Source organism: Carassius auratus, chromosome 22 (assembly GCF_003368295.1).
Source record: "Carassius auratus strain Wakin chromosome 22, ASM336829v1, whole genome shotgun sequence".
NCBI lineage: Eukaryota > Metazoa > Chordata > Actinopteri > Cypriniformes > Cyprinidae > Carassius > Carassius auratus.
This window is the reverse complement of record NC_039264.1, coordinates 14,170,284-14,182,367: the sequence shown is the minus strand read 5'-3', so window position 1 is coordinate 14,182,367 and position 12,084 is coordinate 14,170,284. Positions and strand designations below refer to the sequence as shown.

Genomic DNA, 12,084 nt, shown 5'->3' with positions numbered 1-12,084 from the left:
TTATAATTCAAGTATAATTGTTTTAATACAGTGATAGTACAAAACCGATTATTTAATCTTGTGAAATAATTAATGTTATTGAATATTTTAAATATATATATATATATATAGCTCATTATATTGAATTGAAATCATCAGGGTGCTTTTCGTTACAAATTATGATCTATGCAATTATTTGTGTTATTTTACTAAAAATGAAATGTAAAAACCAACAACAGTGTAAACAACCAATGATTTAATCCCACAGTCTTCTCTGCATAAAATTTTTGATGTATGCAATGAATTGTGTTTAATCCAATTGACACTGGATCTTGGCATATCAGTGAATTTATCTGGTTAAAGTGTGTTTTCAGGGGCACCAGCAGAGTTTATGGATGACTTGTAGGCTGTTGTCCATTTGGAGTTCAAATTACTGGATCAGAGTCCAGACATCCTCCATTCATACAGTTTGTATGGCCACGCCAGAAGGCAAGTAGTTCTCTGCAGCCCAGATATCATCTAGCGACGACAAAGATTCCTGTGACATGACTCTCTCTAAGCGACCGATTTAACCGTCTCCAGGGAAGACGACACAATGCCAACCCTGAGAGAACGATACCTCGACCTACCAATGGAGGCTTGATTTCTGCGAGGTTTGTATTTGAAATATGATGAACATTTCAACACAAACAATCAAAACTGTCCGTGCCCAGCGCCAGAACCTAAAAGAGACATTCATTACTGTCAAAGGCAAAAGCATTACTGTTTCTAAACAACAAATCAAATCTCGACTGGCAGGGATAGTACAGTTTGCTGCTGTGAGAGTTTTCATAGCATAAACAATTCCTCAGTCAAGAGCAGACAGTCGTCTTGTGTGGGCTCTTATGAAGTCTGCACTGTTCACGTCGTCCCACCCCACGGTGGCCATAAGAATATGCCCAGTCATCACGCCACTGAATCCGTTCATAGCGGCCCCTCCATGCCGTTCAAATGGCACCGTCACCCATTTTTAAGGAGCCGCTGCTGTGGGATGATGTGTTTGTTTGTCCTGCAATCAAGGAAATGATCACATGATCAGTAATTCTTCATTAGTTAGTCATATTCAGTGTTACATTCATGTTTCTGCTTTTGCTTTCAGTTTTACTGTACAGTATATAAATATCTATGCATATACAACTGAACTGTGTGTGTGTGTGTGTGTCAGAACAAATTAATCTTCATGTCAACCAAAAATGATTAACTAACCCTAACCCTAACCCTAATCTGCAAAATTTCAGTACCCTATTAGATAATACCAGTTTAGGTCAACCAATTACCAAACAATAAATATAAATACAACAATACATATAACAGTTTAATTTACATAATTTGCTTACAAATTTTACATTTTCTTAATAGTGTTTTCTTAAAAAAAAAAAATCACACTGCATTTCTCAAACGGTATCAAATGTTTTGTATACATGAAAACATATAGCTGCCAATATATTTAATTAAAATGCTAGAGATTTTGGCGTCTTCTGCCAAAACTCTAGTGTGGTTTGAAAGCAGTCCAAAGTAAATTGCGGAAATGAACGATTAATAATGAAATATAATTTGTAAAAATATAATTATAATATAATGTATTTCCCATTGATGTAAGTCATGTTAAAGTTGAAGCAATTGATTGTTCTGGCAGACAGATGTGATGATTTTAGTGCGTTTTTTAATGAATCAAAAAATTTAATTAAAATAAATAAATAAAACATATAAGCTGGCATCTTCTCCTCATGAGTCGTTACCTAGTGACAGTAGTAATCAGCTGCCAGTAATATTAACATTAATAACAATTGTGCCGTGGTACGGAACCAAATAATACGCAACAAAAGCTATTGCTGGGGCAGTACACCTTTGTACATGTACCCCTACAAATAGCATATTAGTACCTTGAAGATATATATTAGTACCTGGTACCTTTGAAAAGAGTACTGGCCCAGTAGCAGCTTTTGTACTTTTATTTTGGAGAGTGTATGAATCACATTCAGGGTTGGATCAAGAGTGAAAATAGTCCAAGCTCAAGAAAAAAGTCTCATAAGCTATCTAAGAAACAATCTTGTTCTCTGGTTGTTTCTGCAAGGTTCTTGCCAAAACCTTATGTGGGAGAGATAATTGAACTCCTGCCATCTTGTTGACGGCATACAAAATGAAAGTGTTTCAAGGGATCCTTCAAAACTCTCTGCTCTTCTCACTTTGGAAGAGACGAGATGAACAGCAGGGTCAATCCCCTTCCCCCATCCCAGGCCTACAGCTCAGGGACTCCATCTACCGAGAAGGCACCTATCAGTTCCCTGCTCATTTGTATAATGTCGGGTCACGGATGAAATTGTGGCTTACATGGGGGATTGAAGTTTTAATTCAGGCACTGCGCTTTGGGGCTTCAGTCCACCCACTCAACACCCAATCAATTAACGGAGAAAGAGGCTCCTGTCTCCTGAAGTCTGCCCGTCACAACGGTGAACGTGTACTGTCAACTTCCAGCTGTTGTTTGCTTATGTTTAAATATGGATGATATACCTGGGAAACGCTGTAGATAACAAACACATCACAGATGTATGCTAAGTAGGATTAGCAGCACGAATATCATTTTGCATAACTGTCCGTCATCCACACAACACGTTTCTGTGGTATCTGTGGCCCGAGGCTACGGGATCAGATGTTTTTCGACATACCGCAGTTGCACTGTGCATCTGTCAGGCGTACTAGCGCGCTAACCACTTATTACTATCCACCACATGTGCAAAAACGACTCAAGCCTCAGGTGACTGATGGTAAATGAAGTCAGCAAATTTCAGCCGTGCCTGAGGGATACGGCAAAATAACAGCAACACAACATACGGACAACATAAAGCCAAGATGATGGGTGGCCCATGGCAGATATATCAGAGCAAACACTGCTCTTCTCTGAATGCTAGATGACTTTGACTTAAATAAATGTACCTTCAGATGCGATGATTCATTTAAAGGTGTCACGGACATACTGACATCGTCAATTTCACAGGAAGAGATGACAACCTACAACATGCTTATTGGATTTTTTATTTTTTTTTATTTTTTTTTGTTTGCCTATATTTCAAATTCACAGCAGTTTCTATGAGAAATGAAATAAATGTTTATTTCTATTCACACAAATTATGATAACAGGGCAAGGTTATTGATTAATAAATGCTTATTTTCATTACGTTCTTTTGCTCAATACTATAACTTTGATTTAAATGATTTTAATAATACATTTTAACATTTGCATCACATGCTTTGTTCCACATGTTTGGCTATTGTGACAGTAAACTTGCTCAGTAGCGCACCTGGTACAGCATTATAAGGTTAACATTACCAGCTTCTGTTAACACTATTGGTTTAGTGTACATGATTTTCAAACACGACAAAGCATTAGCTATTTAGCATCACTCAGCTTACATTTCATTTCTGAAATGTAGCAAAGCATACAACCAAAGCAATAAGTCACCAGATTCACATGCATCTGATTCAGATAAAACTGAACACATTCTTAGTGCCACTTTACGAGACAATTTATTTCCGAACTGTTGCAATACATACAACAAGCAATATAATTAACATTTGCTAGATTCACGTTCATCTGTTTCGGATAAATCTGAATGCGCTTTAGCGCCACTCGCCGCCCATTTCATGTGCCAACTATTGCCATACGCAGGGCAACCAGTGCAATAAAACACTGCCATCTGCTTCTGATAAAACCAAACACAATTTTAACACTTACCAAACATTGAATTTCTCAACTTTCTTTTTTAAAGATTCACTTTTATATGTTTCGGATAAATATGAAGTTTATTTTAGCGTCACTCATTCGACATTTATTTCTGAACAGTTGTGATAAATACACAAGAACCAACTAGGGGTTGCACCAACTAATCAATTAGTTGACTAGTCAACTACATTGCTCAGCCATGACACTTTAAGCTTGACATCGACTAGTCGGACTAGTCGCTGGTCCTATAGAGGGTGCAACAGGTTAAGAAATCTTTGAAGGACTTCATCCTTACACATGCAATCGCGTTCACTAATGCGTTCATATGAATGTAATCTTTACTGTGCTACTTTATCTGTAATGTTATCTGATTTAGAACGAGCAGAAATCTGTGAGAAATATGATGACCCAAAGACAAAAGAACTGATAAAATTTAGGTGTTGTGTTATAGGAGCAATAACCGTGTGATTTTTACAGCTCCAGGCTTATGCTCATTAATGACGTCATCGATGACTAGTCGACTTTGACTCGACTTTCATAAGATAAAAGTCGACTTTAAAAAAATCAGAAGTCATTCAACCCCTAGAACCAACATAATAAAATTCTGGCAGAAACATGTTTGTCCGTTTTTTTCAAAAACTCCCGCAATGTGTACAACAACCAAGACAACTTTTCCAGATCTACTTCACATTAAACCAAACATACTTTTAGCACCAGCCACTGGACATTTAATTTCCAAACTGCCATGATACGTACAACAAACAATGCAACAAGACGCTACCAGATTCACATTCATCTGCTTCAGATAAAACCGAACATACTTTTAGCACCACTCACCAAACATTTACTTACTGAACAATCAATCGACTTAATAAAATACTGGCAGATTCACATTAGTCTGTTTCAAATAAATCTGAACATGGTTTTAACACCACTTACCAGACATCTAATTCCTAAACTTCCGAAATACCTACAACAAGCAACATAATTAAACTTTTCCAGATTTGCGTTAACCTGCTTTGGATAAAACCTATTACAATTTTAGCACCACCCAATGGATATTTTATTTCTAAACTGCTGTGATGTGTACAACAACCAATGCAATAAAATGCTGCCAGATTCATATCCATCTGCATCAGATGACACTAAACACATTTTTAGTGCCACTGACTGACGATAGAATTTCCGAACTGCCACAATGCAAAAGTCAATTTAATAAAACCGTCAGAATCACGTTCTTTTTTTTTTTTATCTTAGAATTGTTTTTTTTTATTATTATTCTTTTAGCGCCATTTACTGGACATTTCATTTCTGTGTTGATGCAGTACATACACTAGCTAACATAATAAAACGTTGTCGCAAAATGTATTTTATTTATTTATTTTTCAGAAATGTCATCACAGTAATATATCCCCTTCCTGGTGATGGTATGCCTTTGTTTGGCGAGAACTTCCGTGGTCAGAAGTGGCCAGGAACTGGAAGCCAGTGTGTGTTTTGTATACATTTGTGTTGGGAGGGGTGTTTGGCTGGCTTGTAACTGTGTTTGACCCCTTGCCGGGCCATGGCTAATGCAAGTGTGGGCTAGTGAATGGACCGAGGTCAGTGCCCAGTGACACATGACCTGTCACGGTTAATTCCAGTCGCACAATGGATCCGGCCCTGCCGGGAGATCATACCATTACACCTCGATGCCAAATTAATTGTTTGTTTTCATGGGATGCTCTCGCGCTGACCCTGCGGTCAACTTGCTTTAATAACATTCAGTGTTAACCTAGGAAAACCTAGAGAGCAATACAGTCCAAACACAGATGGAGCTCAGGTTTGTCAGGACCTTCTCCACTCTGTCGCAAATGGACTCTCTGTGATCGCTCAAAAACCATCAATTACGTGAGGTAATATCCTTTTTCACGAACAGTACTTGAGAAGTGACCGCAAACACCAGAATGTGCCCAAATATAAATGCAGGCAGAGGTAAAAGGAAGCAGTGGAAGCTGGTGTAGAGATGCATGTCACAGCACTTTGTGTTGAAATAAAGAGTTGAATGTGGAGAGCACAGCGCTGGCCTAGGAGCTTCGAGAGCGAGAGAGACTGTAATGTCACAGAGTTTCAGCACCGCAGGGCTGCCACATTGATACTGCATAACAGTTCTACAGTTACACCTTCCCCTTACTGTATTGCATTCCAACGGGACGCCCTGCACTAAGATTAATTATGACTCATATACTCATTTGCATACAGTGTACATACAGGCGTATACACTTCCTCTGCATTATTCAGAAGTTGTCTATCAATAAAGGGTTTGATAGAGTTGAATTTTAAGATCGTTAAACTTTTTGTATGTATTCATTTATTCTAAAATATATAAAAATGTGATTCATGCATATAATTACTTGAATGCATGTTTTCTATTATAAATGTGTTTTAATTTTATTTGTATTTTCTTGTGGAAATGTTAAAAATTTTCAGTTGTTCTTCTGATATCACAAATTCCTCAAAGTAAACCCTACTTAATTAATTTGAGATCATGTATTACTATTTCTTTAAAAAAAGAAATTACAAGAATGCTTTCCTGCTTATTAATAATTGAAAATGTCTGTCATGTGGTGCAACCAACATATTTAGGACAAAAAATATTCAACAAAATTATGTTAGCAGATCTTTCAAAATAAGTTCAGGTACTAAAATGTCAAATGGTGTGATTTTCCTCCCAAAAAATGTAATGACATTTATTATTAGTTAATAATATTTAGGAAGAAAAAAAAACTTACAAGAAAACGTGGAACTAAAAAAACAGAAGTGTATATTCAGATGTATTCAGAAGGGGTAATGCAATATAATATTTTTTACTTTACGGTCATACCGCATGACATTTTTAGAATAATTACATTTAAACATTTCTTTGTATACAAGTTTTCAAAACCTTGTTAAACCAAAGCTTTTTTCTTTGGTATAATGCATAATTACTTACGTTATGTGCCATAATTAATTGTATATATAAACATTTGCAAAGATTAAGACAATTAAAGAAAAGAAAAAACACTGAATTGACATTGAATTTATATCCATATAACTGAACATTAGTCACTGACCTATAGTTCGCAGCAATACGTTTTTTTTTTTCATATGAGTTTACTAACAAAGTAAGTGATACATTTTCAACCATTAGCGTGACAAAGCGTCTTTTATCACATTGTTTCACATGCAAAGCTTCACAGACACATGAGCTAATCAAAGACTCTCTTAAACTGGCTTAAAAGTGCATCTTTAGAGAATCAGTTCATTTGGTTGTTTCATTTCAATTAATCAATTCAAATAAACTCCTTCGAGTCCCTTCATCAGTTTTGTTGGAAAATATGTAATTATAAGCTTCTGTGACTTCAGCGTTGCTCTGTAAAAGGTTGTTTTGTAGTATTTTTTTGTATCTCTTTTATTTGCAGTTTTAAACAACTGTAGTAGTGTACTTGATTCCTTTTTACCAGGGCAATTTGACTGAAGCTTACTTATACAATTATATAAGTAAACATGAATAAAAAATTTTTTTTTTCTTTTTGAATAAAGATTTAAAATGCCATAAATCTATTGCAATCAAAGAGAGACATCACTAATCATTTTTAACGCCATTTATCAGTTATCTTGCATTAAAAATAATAATAATAATAATAATAATAATAATTTTACCGAGAGGTCAAAGTTGATTCTCGAAGTTTGCTGACACCAGTGTCCCAAGACCTTGTCCTCTGCAAGATGACGAATCAGGAGATTTTGTCCCACAAGTTTCGGCAGATCCTGCAAAAGCTAAAACAAATACTGTGATTAGGAATTCGAGCAGCTCTGAGAGTGATGGAGCTGCTATCTCTACCTATCACCTCCGTTATTTGCGTTTAAAAGGCTATAGTTTAGACGGCAAACACTAGTTTGGGTCCAATCTCCCTGATGGGGTGGCGGGATGGGTCAGTTGGTCACAGATGCTGTGCGTGTATAGATCTGTCAAAAACAAGCACGAATGATCACAAACAATTATCATGTATTTAGTAATACAACGTAAAGCCACTCAAAAAAAAAACCTATTCAACAGGGAGTCTATCTTTCCCCTCAAAAGACTCTCTCTGGAGTGTGTTTAGTAAATTACAGAGCCTGGAATTTTCTCATAATTGGCCATTTTATCATTTAGTTACAGGGAGCTTATTCTGAGGGGGCTCCCAATATGATTTATGAAATACAATTAAGCGTGAATTCTTTCAGCTCCTCATTGCTAGGCTGCGGCACGGCGCGTATCTGCCGCACTACATTGAAATAAAATGAAAATACTGTTAAGTAATTGGAGAAAAAAAAAAAAAAACAGTCATGGCCGGGAAGAACATGTGACCGAGAAGGGAAAATTATCATTGGATTGTGGATTTATTCCCCCCTCCCAATAAATATTCCAAGGGCTTCCCTCCCATCATCTCTATTTTGAAAGTGGAGAGCGAAACGGCCTCCAACTGATAGGGAAACTCATTTTGTAGAGCGTGTTCAAAGAGATACGCCTGCTGCGGAGATTGAACGCTCTCCACGAGCCAGTTCCTCTTTGTCAAACAAAAGACGCTAATGACGTTGATCTCTTTCCAGGCCAAATTGCTTAGTTAAGATTACCACATTTTTGGTTGGTCAGAAAAAGGACTGTTCATTTTGGTGTAGCTATAAACAGTATGTTAATATTGCACACAAATAATCAGTGAGAAAAGAATTTAATAATTTCGTAAGAATTAAATGACAGTCCAGCCATTCTTATTCTGTTATTACTGGAGTTTGCTAAAGTATGCATATAGCAAGACATATTTCACAAGTTTCTATCTTCAACTTAATCATCCTGCAAGAGACGTGAATGATGTGTGACATATCATGTAACATCAGTCAGTAAATTTTTATTGATTATCTAGAATCAATATCTATATTATTATCTAGAAACCCTGCGGCGGGTTCTTTTGACTTGGTCCTATAAGTAAAACTTTTTAAACTCTGAGCAAACAGTGAAAACACTCTATTAACTGCAGGAAAAACCACTCATAATACCTAAACAACTGCATAAGCAATGGCCTAGCAACAAGCCACAACAACCTTGTATGATGTTATGAAGTTTTACATGGTCTCACACTCACATTTACTTCAAATAATGTTATATAATGTTATGTATATATATTTAATAAATTAAAATCAATGCTATTTTATCATAGATACACTATTAAAGTTTTGATAAAATGTTATTTTCACAATTAGGATCTGAAAAATATTTGTGATTTTTATATATATATATATATATATATATATATATATATATAAATAAATATATTCCATTTCCATTGAATTATGTCTTTGAATTATTTAAATATTTTATATTTAATTTAAAGTTTTATTATTTTTTATTAATTTATTTATTTTAAATGTCTGTATTTTATCCATATATATATATATATATATATATATATATATATATATATATATATATATATATATATATATATATTGTTTTAATATAATTTTATTTTATACACATTTTAGTTTTAGTTAACTAAATATCAAGATAACTAAATGAACAATTACTTTATTACAAGCATACTGTGCTAATTAGTGCTGTCAAACAATTAATCGTGCATCCAAAATAAAAGTTTTTGTTTGCATAATATATAAATGAGTGCTTTGTAATATTTATTATGTATATATAAATACACACACATGCATATATATATATTTTAGAAAAATATGTTGTTTATATATTAAATATATTTATTTATAATATAAATTAAATGAATATAAATATAGACATGTAAATATTTTCAATATATACTGTATATGTGTGTATTTATACATACAAGATAAATATACACAGAACACACATATATTATGCAAACAAAAACTTTTATTTTGGACGTGATTAAACGTGATTAATCACTTGATAGCACTAATAAATAAATAAGTAAATAAATAAATAACAAAACACTGTTTCCCATCATTCTTTAGGCTTTTAACACAACCTTGCCACAGATACAGTCTCTTTTAAGTCAAAGAATTGTAAATGTACAACAGCCGTCCAAACAAGAAAGAGGACAGTTATAAACTACAGTTTTGTTCACTTTTCTCTCTCTCTCTTCCTCCTCTAGAAATATGGAGGCAACGCCTTGAGGCTTTCCAGTCCCCATTGTGAGGACTGCCAGTTCTGTTTGGGTTCATTGTTCTCGTCTAATCAGCCATGGCAAATGTGGAGCCCTCCAACTCATTACGTATTCACACTCAAAAGTGACCATGGGAAGTTTTCGGAGGCCCAGCCCCGGCATGGGCTGATGAATTACCTGCCTAGATGACACCTAGTGAATCCACACAGTTGCCGTGGCAGTGCTTTTTGATGGCACCATCAGCCCATCGCTCATCTCGGTGGTCAAACAAGCGCTACCCCTCCTTCCCCTGCTCAGACCAGCTTGAGTTTCACTATTGCCGTCTCGTCTTTCAGCACCTCTGCCCCCCTTCCACACACTCTATGCTCTGTTTACAAACTCCTGCTAACGATGGCCACCCTGACGAGCTTATACAAGGCCTGTTGGCAGTAGTGTCCGACATTTATCCTACGTGCACCAAGACTAAATGTGATATCAAACACTAAAGGATACGATATTCCTTAGACTTTCTTAACAGATAAAAGTTAATCTTCCGTAAAAGCTCATCTACCGGCTTATCTACAGCAGTGGTTGGGACTTTAAAATAGGTCACATGTGTGTTATGATGGCAGATAGAAAGGGAAACAATGCTAAATGCAAATAATATATATATATATATATATATATATATATATATATATATATATATATATACACACACACACACACATATATATATATATATATATATATATATGTATGTATGTATGTATTATTTGCATTTAGCATTGTTTTCCCTTTCTGAATAAAAAAATACAAGAGAAACACTTTCTTTATCATTTGTTGTTGATGCAAATGTGTGTGGTTATTGGGTCAGTGATGGATCAATGGCATACAACAGTATCCATGATAAAGAAAACATTTTTTAAATCTAGTTTCAAATTAATGAGCCATGTTCTTTCAAATTAACTTATATTCATTTAGGTTTCAAACCATTTTAATTTAACCAAAATTATACTATTTGAAAGAAAATGTTACATTCTGATGACTCTAAAATGTCATGTAGTGCAACCATCAAATAAAAAGTAACATCTTGAATACACACAGTGTGCAGATATAAGTCATTATTTTCTAAATGCTTTTTAATTCTATTTTTCACAGTAAAAAGTATGAGATTCATGAAGGGCTAATTTTTATTATTTAATTTCATGATTAATTTTGTTGTTGTTGTTGTTGTTTCTGCATGTTGGTTGTTGGTTCAAATCTTTTCTAAGAAATTATAATAAATGATTATGCCAAACTACTTAAAAACATATTATTGAAATACCTTTTTTTTTACTTTACTTTACTTTACTTTATTTTATTTTATTTTACATGAATTTGTATCACCTTATTTTACTTTATAACTTGTATGACATATATATAACATACATGAATTGCATGCTTACTGTGTTTTTTATTTATAGATAGGACAAATACATAAATTCATGTCATTGACCCTAATGCCAGTACCACAATTTGTTTCTGCAGAGGATGATGTAAGGATGATATGCTGCTATCTCTATGTTGAAATCTAAATTCATGTGACATTTACTCTGTCAGTGAAAAAAAAAAGTGTGTACCTTTAGGAGAACAACAGCTTGTCACTGGAAAAGAACCCTTAAAAGGGCAATGTTGTAAATTATTTACCACAAAAAAGTGCAAATTATTTCCTTAGACTAGTAATATGTACTCTTAAAGTAGTACTATAAACATTAAAGGAGTAGATAAGGTACAACGTTATGTTTATAAATGTACCTGGACAAGCTGTTGTACCCCTTTTTCTGAGAATGTAGAAATCAACAGTTAACTTTTGCATGATAAGCAATGTTGGAACTGTGGCTTTTGAACAGTTCTCAAAAACAGTTGAGAACCACCTATATCATGCACCAGCTTTAGAAAATCACCTGTATGTTAGTGTCTCTAGAAGTTGTACAGAAGTTGGGTAGGTTCTGTGGCCCTTTGGACCTTATTTTTGTGAGCAGTAGGGGGCGGCGGCTGCCAGTTGTACGGGTTAACGTGACAATAATTTGAGTTGACTCACCCATCCCGTTCTCTAATCCCCTGGATATACTGCACTCATACAGGTGTCCACACAATCCAATTATCACTGCCATGCTTGAGTAGAAAAAAAATACTAGAAAAGAGAGAGAGAGAGAGAGAGAGAGAGAGAGAGAG

At 34.8% G+C, this 12,084-nt stretch overlaps 1 long non-coding RNA gene across 4 annotated transcripts in view; it reads right to left on the bottom strand.

The window, feature by feature from the left end:
* Nucleotides 1–220: 220 nt before the first annotated feature.
* LOC113039783 (uncharacterized) overlaps nucleotides 221–12,084 on the bottom strand; it is a 56,216-nt gene continuing 44,352 nt past the window's right edge. For 3 of the 4 annotated variants that reach the window (XR_003275070.1, XR_003275072.1, XR_003275069.1), the window contains 3 exons: nucleotides 11,951–12,043; nucleotides 7,418–7,534; nucleotides 221–1,027 (listed from right to left, as the gene is read on the bottom strand). This is a non-coding gene — a long non-coding RNA (uncharacterized LOC113039783). The remainder of the gene's footprint in view (nucleotides 1,028–7,417; nucleotides 7,535–11,950; nucleotides 12,044–12,084) is intronic. The other variant, XR_003275071.1, reaches the window with a different exon arrangement.